The following is an 11,482-nucleotide window of genomic DNA, read 5'->3' on the forward strand; positions in this document are numbered from 1 at the left end:
CCGGGGGGGACTATGAGTTCATGCGGCAGAGGTGCGATACCTTTTTAATGATTTTTGTCAGGTCTACATCAACGTTTGGTGATTGCATCCACGATGTTGGAAAATGTGTTCTAGTTTCCAGGACAAGGCTATTCAGAGACGCGACATTTGTGGACATGTTAAGGGTGTGAATTGTGGGCTCATGAGGTTGTATATCTCATGCCACAAGCGTACAAGAACGTATAGTATTGGGTGTTCGTGGGTGTGGTAGCGCCCGCGGTTGCAGTGGTAGTTAGCAAACTCAACTGACGTTGCGGGCATGATTCAAATATTCAGATCACTCGCGGGCCGCACCAGTCGACTGATTCCAAAATATTACGTAAAACTCCACAGATTCCATAAATTGGAATCTTTATATGCTTCTTTTGCTTAATTGTATACTGGCTGTAACCCTGCGTATGCATTGTTAGGAATACAAAATATTTAATCAATGTCAGCGACTTGCTCCTGAAGATGACTAGAAATCACAACTCCACTGCGGGGTGGTTTGTATGTGGCCTATGAACAAATACTCGCCATTTGCTATCTTGAATGAATATTTATTGGAAGTACTTCTTACTGCAAATTCGAGAAATGTGCTTGAATACTCAGAATTGCTTCGCGGGCGGGCGGGATGGAATCATTTGGCGGGCATTATGTCTGACACAACTGATGTAAGCCTAGCTATACAGTTACTGACGTATATTATTAGCAGTTCTACGTGTGCGTGAGCGATAGAACGCATTTTTATATGCATATTTAACTTTATATTCGTGGTTTCATTAAGGATAAATTAATATGTCTTTAACACAGCTAGCAAATGCCATGGCTTTGAATGATCACTCATACTTCGAAAATTCAATTTGACTCGTAACTTAACTTGACTTGACTTGACTCGAGTCAAAATGTCCAATGGTGGTGACTCGAAGGTAGTGCCTTGATCCCAACACTGGATCGTGATAATTTGGTGTCCGTGGACTTTACGGAACGCGCCGAAGAACACAGCGGACTATAATGTCACCCTTGCTGTCCAGTGTCCATTTACCACTGTAATCACAGGAATCCCTCTACATCTATCAATAAAAGAAAATTGTAGTTATTCTTATTAGAGCACAAAATTATAGGTGGGGCACACCAGTTACCGTATGGTACATTAATATCCATGTGAAAAGTCCGGAGATTTTAGTGTTACTGTTCCTTCTAAGCCCACCTGGTCTTCATTCGTAATTATATGTGACATTGTGACAGGTCTCTCTAGGCCCCTCTCGCCGTTCATGAACCACTATAAGTTATGACATGTCAATATGGTCCATTCCACCACGCTCCACGTCACGTGACCGACCACGCGCTTATTCGTGTATCACGCCATATATAAACGATTACATTCATAAATATCCCTTATGGGGCTCTTTTACGGTATAGTCTGCTGTTCTGTTCATATTACATCAGGGGCGGGCAACATCCGGCCTGCGAAGGGATTTTGTCCGGCCCGCGGACAGTTTTCCGTCTTATATGATAATGTGGCCCGCGGCTACAGTCTGCCGAGATTCCCCGCTACTGGCTTACTACGTCAAATTTTAGTGACTGTATGTTATTATATACATGTATGTACACTGCGCAGCGTGCGAGAGTGGAGCTTACGCGTAAGTTCGTCGAAGCGGGAAGACTTGCATTATCGGAATTTACGATGTACTCAACCCTAATATCGTTTGTGGTAATCATGGTGTTTGTCGACTACAATGGTAATTTACACCGGACCGATATTTATTATTTTTGATTCCGTAGTCGCCGACAAGTGGCCCGGCTTTTGTAAGACACCGCTTATGCCAGGGGTCGCCAACTCAAAATGGGTCGCGATCCACTTTTCAAATGTCGTAGAAGCCTCGGTCTGCGTCAATTAAATATCGAGATAAAATAGGCCAGACAGTTGAACAACGACCCTATCTCGTCACCTACTCCGCCCCAATGAATTGATATCTTGGTAAATTTGGGGTACCGGGATTATCGAACGCCTTGAAATCTTAATTAGTGATTCCACCGTGTGCTGATTGATCAAAGAGAAGCAGACGTGGAGGCGCCTGTATGACAATGCTGCTCTCAAATCTATATTGTGTTCGTCATTATCGGCGAGAAATGGCTTTGAAGTGACATTGCTGTCGTTAAAATACATTTATTAAATACGATTTACTCCTTGTATATGTGGATAAATGAGAGTATAATTTATCGATTGAGCAATCCGGCCCGCCAAGTATACTTAATTTTCCTATATCCGGCCCGCCGACTGGAGAAGTTGCCCGCCCCTGTATTACATATATCTGAGGCAATAGTCGCCGCATGCATCGTTGAGCTGTCAGATGAAGGACTAATGCAGGGTCGGAATCCTCCACCTCCACGACAACTTTTTTCAATGCCCCAATTCAATTCACCATTATAACACAAGATTCTCACAGAATCAGTCCCTATTTGTTAAATTGAATTCATCAAGACTGTCAAGAAATTCCCTATCTTATATAGGTGTGAAATTTTGGAACAATGTACCAACTTTGTACCGTACTCTTCCTTATCATACATTTAAAGCTCGCTATTGCAAATTTATATTATCCAAGTACCAAGAAGAACATATCTCATGACCACAGTGATGTTGTTTGTTGTTTTGATTCATTTAATATGCTACAATAATATTACCACTGTGTACAGGGGTCAAATTGTTATTTTCTGATCACACTGTTAACTATGGTAACCGTCCTTCACTAGTGTTGCTGTCTTTTATTTACTTTTGTTTATTTCGTTACTCTTTGCGGTGCTACTTGACTGAGAGAAGAAATTGATCCATATTATAATTAATACTGCCAATATGCTTGGGTGACTCCGGCCTAGAAGACTTCGGTCATATCGGGTCTCCCAGTCTATACCGTGTAAATTATAGTTAGGAAAATTTAAAAAATGTATACTATTGGACGTGAATGTTTGTGGACATTGCCTTTACTATATTTCATGGTTGACGAATAAAAGAACTCTCTCTCTCTCTCTCTCTCTCTCTCACTGCTAGTTAAGTATAAACGTAAGCCACAACTGACTGTGGACTCCGGCTTACGACTCTAGCAGGCTATCATACAACAGCACGCTCCGTGCAATGTCTTACTGAGTTGAAGTATAGATCAACTTCTTTTCAGGGGCCGCATGCCCTAAATCTAAATAATAGGCATTTGTCCTCGAGCCGCAGAATTTCCCTGCGCGAGCCGCGCATTGCACATCATGCACATTGCACATCCCTGAACACACCCTCACTTACTAGAGGGAGTTTCCCTGTACGTCTGATATCACATTCCATGGTTTTATTTTTGGTCGACACGCTTTCCACATCGCTGGAGATTCACTTTGCGCTGCTGGAACTATTTCAACAATAACAGTGCGATGTTCACCGTGTAATATAAAATATGTACATTAACATTCCTCTCTGATAAATCAGCGAGGATACGAACAGCCTAATTGCCGCATGGCAAGTGGTTGGCAAATTTTAACGTCGGCAGTCTGTGATGGCTTTTGATTAAAAAGCCCAATCACAATCTTCGTTTTGAAATTAGAGCATTTGACGAATAGATACGGACAAAAAAACGCTCATCCTACAGAACTCCAGAATATATACCAGCATAATGCATTCATAGTATTTATTCTCCCCTCACACTTCTCAAGGGTTACTCCTCCAGCTGGGTAAGTAAATACTAACTAACATGAAAGATAATGAGGCATTTGCAGAATTCGAAATATGGATTGCCCAGGTGAAATGAGTATAGTGTTGCCTTATTACTAAATCGTGCATCAGAACACGCCCATGCTTAATGCTTTAAGCAAAAGAATTTTAAGACCACGAAGTCTTTTATTTATATAACCAAACAAAACACTCCAAGCATGCGTAAGATTGTCTAGCTGTTTTCAGAATACGATATAGCATGATGATAGTGGGTATACCTGCATTGCAATGAATTGAACTGCCATTCCATATATACATAATAGAAAACTTATGCCAAATTTTAGTCATTTTGAAGAGCAGGTGCATTGGATATCACGAATTATTGTGAGTAAGTAACTTGAAATAGAATGTCGATATAGACAACAATAACAGTTTGCTTTGTTTTTTCAGAATTAGTCGTCTTCTTCGACACTGCCGATACAGTCCATACATGTGTCGACGTTGTCCTCATCATCCTCTCCACATTTAATGCATCTTCGTATGCAGCGGAAGGGACCCCTAATCAACCTCAAAAACTGGAAAGAGTAGTACATGAGTGTATAGCCGGAACAAGAGAAATAACTCGTGTCCACTCACGACACGGATGTGGATCGATTGTTCAACAATGTTCTGTGCTTTCCGCTCGGGAAGATATATGTTGATACTACAGGGATGGCGTGAACGCGAGGTTCATACTCGCGTTCTGTGTGTGAATCTCGTAAATTTGGAGGTTCGCGTTTGCGAACGAACCTTTGTAGGTTCTGCACTGTGAACTTTTCTCGTATATTATAATTTTACACGTAATTATTCGATTTCTACTTCGGCGCTATGAAAAAGCACTTAGCACTTAACGAGCATGCACCTTGCCAATTCCAAAAAAAATCATTTGCTTTCTTGGTAAAGTTTGCTCGAAATATTCTGCTTTCCGTTTGTGAATATGTAGTGACACTCTGCTGTGAGCTTGACCAGCAATCGCACAACATCAAGAGTGAAATACACTAGTCACCGAACTGTGCTTATTCAACAAATCAATTATTGAAATCAACGCAATTGATATAAAGAATGAATCGTTGTCTAATCTAGAAATGTACCAGACCTACGGGATCTGTGTTGATATGATTTGATACGTTTATTATATCATAAAAAATCCGTCTGATTGGGGTATTGGCAACTATATAACTTGTTCATGAAATATCTGTAGCAAGTATAGAAACAGGTTTTAACTCTGATCAGTATAAATGTAACAATAGTCTGGCGCCTTAAAAACATATTATGGTCTACCTTAGACCGTAAGGTAGAAGCTTATATTCCCTTGCAAATCGTCTTCGAGATTGTTATCAAAGTCTTGGAAGACGATGATTCTATGGAATCGTTGTAGCATATGATTGTTCCAGTTATACATTTGGCTATGTTTAAAAAGTCAGCATGCACTTCAGCATTGTGGCATAATGTGGCGTGAGTCGTCGCTATAGGTATCGTGGACGTAAATAAATTACTTATAATTCTCACGAACCAGAACCTTTCCGGGGCGCGCACCATCCTTTTAGTTTGCACTTCTGAGCACACGACGCGGTATAGTTGGGGTTATACTTTTATTCTATCCATATGTTCGAGTCTCAGACATATCTGTGATACGAGCGTCATGTCCGGTCTTCCCGGCAGAATCGAAGCATGCGATATCTGAGTGCATACTAAGGCATGGCATAAGATCCACATTGAATATTATTAGTGTAAATCATTGACGTCATATTGTCTGGACGTCAAGACTTCATTTCAAGACTTCATTTGAAAACCATTCGAAGTTATTAGTATATCCTAAACGTAGATGTAAATGCTGCAATTCCTTACCTTTAGGAAATCCCCGCAAGACATCTTTTTCTTACAATGTGCCGGAACCGAACAATCAAATCCTCAAATAAAGTAATTGATCTGTTTGTAATGAAACTCCAGTGAGACGTAATGATTGAAAATTATGTAGGTGTTGATGTTGTATTCATGGTGTGGCGACATGCTCATTCCATACCAGGCCGGTAATCTGTATATGATTACTGAGCTGTCGACTCCACCGCAGCACTGGTTCACTATAGGTTGTTGTAGGAGGAGCCTAGATCAGTGGTTCTCAACCGGGGGTCCGCGGACATTTTCAAGGGATCCGCGAAGCCTTTAAATTTGCAAAGGACTGATTACGAATTTGTAACTTTTTTAAATTAGGGAAATCACGAAGCAGTTTCGCTTCAAAACTGCTAATGCTTCAGTAAGCACATCAACAGAATGGCCGTATGAGTATTTTATTTGATAAATGGCCAAGAGCCTACTGATACAAACATATCTTGCTTTTTAAAGATATTTTGTTTGGGTTTTTTGAAAATTATTTTTCTAGTCTGCCTCACCATAATCGGCCTCAAAAAATCGATTAAAACCTCATCACGGAATCCATTTTCCCCTGCGATATGCATAATTGCTATTCCAGAATATCTTGAAGATGAGCTGCTATATAGAAACGACTAGTCTGGGCGTGATAACTTCATTGAAAAATCTGTTTCTCAATTTTGGTGCCATATGTTGCGATCGTGTTCAAAGAAGTCGTCGGAAACGTCAGGCGTTAATATTACATTCGCCGCCTTTATGGAAATGGATTTTCGGCACTCATTCATATCAAATGTAAGGCGTGAATTTTCAAGACATGGCTACATATTTCAAGAAATTCAGCTGCAGAATTCCCTTGTAAATAATAAAAGTCTACCCATAATTCTACATAGTAGCCGATGGTATAATTTTGAAGAACAGTCATTTTGTTGCTGTTGATCACTAGCCATGAGTTGATGTTTTCACAAGACAGGTGACGGTTACACGATAATTTAGCTAAATTTGAACTAAAACTTGACGGGGTCCGCGGGAGACTGTCACAGTCATAAAGGGGTCCGCGAAGACAAAAAGGTTGAGAACAACTGGCCTAGATGAACCTCAAACAAGTTGGATTTGATTCTGGAGTCAACTTCGGTCGGACTCCTTCATAGTTCTATGTCGTAAAGTATTTATTCGTTTCGTTTTGTCATTATCGGTTGTTTGAATATATGATACGAGCCAGATGTTATCATAGCATAAAATATATGACTAGATAGATGCAATGCATAGTTATGTTAGACGGAAATGGAAACATGCGGCTGCCTCGATGCCAGGAATCATTTCACCCAGTAACTCTCAATTAAGTGCCAGTCCGCGTCGACTTCGCTGTCGATCCTAAAAAATATTTCCGATTTTATGACCTAATTTCAAATACTAAAGGCGTGTGAAAATATCCATTGACAAATTAAGGACAATTTGAAATGTGAAGCTCAGTTAAACAGCCAGTTCCGTGATAAACAGCATTGATAGTGATGAGTGAAATATAGTTCATGGTCTACATTGGATATTTGCGTTATTCACAGTGCTGCATATGTTGTATCAACTGCTCAAAACAGTGGTTGTCAACTTTTTTTATTAGCCGGAAGCCCCGAAAACGGAGAAAAAATTCGTAGCTCTTAATACACTGAGAGCAAGATTTAGAAAGTTCATGATTAAACAGAATGTCATCAACAATACGACATGTCACGGTTCATTTCTATATTATGATGTTTGTTACCGGAAAAAGAGGCTATCACGTTCGGCCGAACCTCAATATCGCGAACTGATTGCCCGGGTGTTAACCTTTTTTTATCTAGTCATCAGCTTCGCAAATCTGAATAGGTGTGACCTTGGCGAGTCGGCGTTAATTAAAATTTCGAAATTCCACCGGAGCACCGGTCCGGTTCTGAAATTTTACCCGTCAGCAAGCTGCAAGGGTAGAGATTCACTGATTAAGATTATATAAAACCGCAGACCGATCATGTTGTTGAAAGTCCCATTTTCTGTCGCCGTCTCGAGCACTCCATGGAAACTCGAGAGATTCTCCCTATTTTACACCTCAGAACATTCAACCGTTATTCTACCTTACGAGCACGTCGAAGAGCCTACGCCTATATGCTCATATTTCAAGTCTTCGTCTTTCAGCTCAACGCTGCATCTATATAGGCAGATGTTTGAGAGAAATTCTACTTCACAAATATTTGTACCCTTGAACGTTTTTCCTGCACCATCACACGAGTTATTGCTCTTACTGTTTTAAGAGGCTCTATTACATCATCGTCTTATCGTATCGCTCTCGGTACCAACACTTGCACATTATTTTATATAACATCATTGAGCTGGAACAACCAATCTATATCCTGAGATATATATTTTAAATATGATATATTAAATAATAAAGTCATTTCAAATTCCGTCGGAGCCGAGCTGACAGCGGTTGATTGAAAAAGACATAATACTGATACATCGCTGCACGTTAGATGCTGAGTCGAATAATTTTCGAAGTAACCAATTATTGCATGGACATGTCTTTCTATATACTAGAAACCGGATACCAAAACTCAGTCATCTTGAAGAGCAGGTGAATTTAATATCAAGAATTATTTTAAAACACATCTTCAAATAGAATGTCCCAATAAGACATTATTACAAATCGTTGATTCTGCATCGATCATCCAGCATCCCCTCAATCATCACAGTCGAAACAGCAGTCATCGTCACCGTCATCATCATCACACGTAAGGCATTTCCAGATGCAGCGACAGGGACAACAAATGCATTTCAGAAACTACAAAGAGAGCATTGCAATACATGACTGTGTACTGTGTAGTCATAACAGATAAATAATTCGTATTCATAGCTATATGATAATTTGCGAAGTAGGCACTAAAATGCTAAGATATGGCAGGAATTATTCACGCGTTCACTCCTATATGTTGATAGGTTCTGTACTGTGAACTTAAGTCATTAATTATAATTTTTCTCTCCATTATAACAATTGTGATTGAAATTTCGACTACTCTCTACATTGTGCAGGAACTATGAAAAGAAATTCATTGCTAAACGATCGTGCACCATGCCAATTTCGAAAGCTTCATTCGGTGTGTTATAAAAGTTTGCTCGAAATATTAAGCTGTCCGTTGTGAATATTTAGTGACTACCTGCTGTAAGCTTGGCCCGCAATCACACAACATAAAAACGAAATACGCTTTGTAGGTATAGTCAGTGAATTGTGGTTATTTACCCTATCAATAATTATGACATATAAGAAATTGCTAGAAAGAATGCATCGTTGTCTAATGTAAAAAAAATACAGCAGGCGTACGAGATCTATCTTGGTTTGACATGTTTATTGTATCTTACAACCAAATCTGTCGGATTGGGGTGTTGGCTACTCTATAGCTTGTTTATAAGCTAATATCTTGAGCAAGTATTTCACTCTTATCGATATCAATGTCGCGGTAATCTGACGCCTTGAGAATACATTGTCCGGTCAAACTTAGACCATTAAGATGTAAGAAATATTCCCTTGCAAGTCCTCTTCGAAATTGTTGGCAAAGCGACGGAAGATATGATTTTATGGAATTAATATTTTGTGAATTAATATTTTGTGATACGATTGTTGATATACAATGTTCTTTCCAATTCTCTACTAGTTGCTGACGATTACCCCTGACGAGTGTCAGCCAAATATATTCGGGTTCATTTCAATATAATGCTGTGTCCTTTTTCGATGGCTACTTCCATCACCTCGGTGATGGTGCTCTTAGTCTGAACGCAGACAGAGCTAGACCTATATATATATACTATTCAATTGGAATTAATAATGCATTTGATTCTGGCAGTTGATACATTTCTGATCCTTCAAAAATAAACATGTACTTCAAAATTGTGACATTATGGGGCATGAGTCATCGCTAGGTGTCGTTTACAATGTATGCAATATATTACTTTACGGAAATTGAAGGGTTGGAATTAGCATATGACGTCACGTGACACCATAGGTCCTTGTACGGTGTACGCCTTCGCGTTCACATCGAACCTTTCAAAAATGTTCCCGTTCACACGAGCCAGAATCTTTCAGGGGCTCGCACCATCCCTAGTTACAATATAACTATCCTATCAACATAGCCTATGTATAAATTGTCGCAACTATTCACCTTTATAAAACCTTTGCAACACATTTTTCTTCTTTCGATGTAGCGAAACAAAACGATCAAATCTTTAGGTATTGGAATTGATATGCTGGAAAAAACCTCTCGTTAGAGTTTACGATTTTAAAGCATTTTGGAATTCACGGTGTGTCACATGCATAGTCATTTTGCAACACACAGATAATAATCTGTTGATTCCTGAGCTGCCGACTTCAACACGGCGCACGTTCGTCCTAGAATCTAGATTCTAAGGATCCCGCTTTCGTGGAACATATAGCCATAAGGTGTTTATATAGATAAACCTCCAACTGATCTGGTTGGTATTAAGTTGTGATCAAGCCAAAATAGCGGCATTCAGCTCTTTCGAGCTAGTAACCTCGGTTGCGGTCGATCCGACGAAGTGGTACTTGAGCTCATTAAAATGCTGGGAATGGTACGTGCATAGAAAAGTTTGAGAAGCGGTAGTTTAAAAGTACGCCAAAATTGTCTGAGACTATAGTTACATGTGAAAACCTAGAAGACCTTAAAACAGGGGTTCTCAACCTGGGGGGGGGGGGTGGCGAGAAATTTTTGTCAATTTTGTCAATGTCTGTATAAATTGTGACTAAACATGTTTTTCACAACCATTCTGAAGAGACGATTATTGTAGATTAAACTTAGATCGTATTCTAGAAAGCTTGCCAAACTCAAACTCCAGCAGTCGCGCTCAACGGAGTATAGGCTGACTTCAACTTCATTTGAGCAAATTTTTGATATTCTTTGAAGATTGAGAGAAATTCCTACGTGCAAGTCATTCATTACTTTATAGCTTTGGCAGTAGCCTAAATCTCTGTGCGCTAGGTAGCTGTTGTTGATAGCTGGCGAACTGCACTGCCTAAGACAGACTTAGATGCAATATAGGTTGCCCGGTTTCCCCCTCAATTTGGCTATAAATCAACACAATATAATTCATTTCCAAAACTAATAAAATTTAGCATGGCAGGACAGAACGTCGCCGTGCTCTCTGTAGTCACTACCAGCATCAGGATTAGTCTCAGTACAACCTACCTTGAAATTAATTGATGTCCTTTTCAATGTTTTTTTTGTTATTTTCAAACAATTTTGGGGAAGTTTGTCAGCAATGCAAAAGACTAAACAACTGGAATGCGGATTCAAAATTGCCGTACGATATACCTCATTTATAATATTAGATCAGGGGTGGGCAGCCCGTACGGAAGCATGCGGCCGTAGAAGAGAGTTTGTGGGGCCGTCGACGCCTAATTCAATTAGTATGTGTTGGCAACCGTAGACATGCAAATTGAAATTACGAATTCACTCCCGAATTTTCGAAAGATTTTATTTAATCTTGAAATTTTCTTCGCGCTCCGCGCAATTCAACAAGACTTCATTTTTCGATTTTAATGCAGTAGCGCCCTTCTTACTTGGAGCAGGAATGGGAATCCTCAAGAAATAACAATTCATTTGCGCCTCTGAAAAATTTTCGCGCTCTGCGCGACAATACGCACTCACAGCAACTATTCATAACATTGTCACTCGCGATTTCGGTGCGTGCAATAGGCCGTTGTGAAAAGTATAATAGTCCGGAGTTCACCGGGAATGGATATGGACAGTTTACCATAGGTATTTTGCGTCCAGATCGATCATTGCGGCTATGCCCTGGAATGCGGCCTTAGGCTACATAAGTAATCGAATTGCG

At 39.9% G+C, this 11,482-nt stretch overlaps 1 long non-coding RNA gene across 1 annotated transcript; it reads right to left on the reverse strand.

Moving 5' to 3' along the window:
• Positions 1-8,202: 8,202 nt before the first annotated feature.
• LOC145449055 (uncharacterized) lies at positions 8,203-10,309 on the reverse strand. The gene is made up of 2 exons (XR_013918119.1): positions 9,793-10,309; positions 8,203-8,420 (listed from the first exon to the last, which is right to left on the reverse strand). It is a non-coding gene; the product is annotated as an uncharacterized LOC145449055 (long non-coding RNA).
• Positions 10,310-11,482: the final 1,173 nt, after the last annotated feature.

Source organism: Botryllus schlosseri, chromosome 10 (assembly GCF_051294905.1).
Source record: "Botryllus schlosseri isolate E-star chromosome 10, Bs_hap1, whole genome shotgun sequence".
In the NCBI taxonomy this organism is placed as follows: Eukaryota; Metazoa; Chordata; class Ascidiacea; order Stolidobranchia; family Styelidae; genus Botryllus; species Botryllus schlosseri.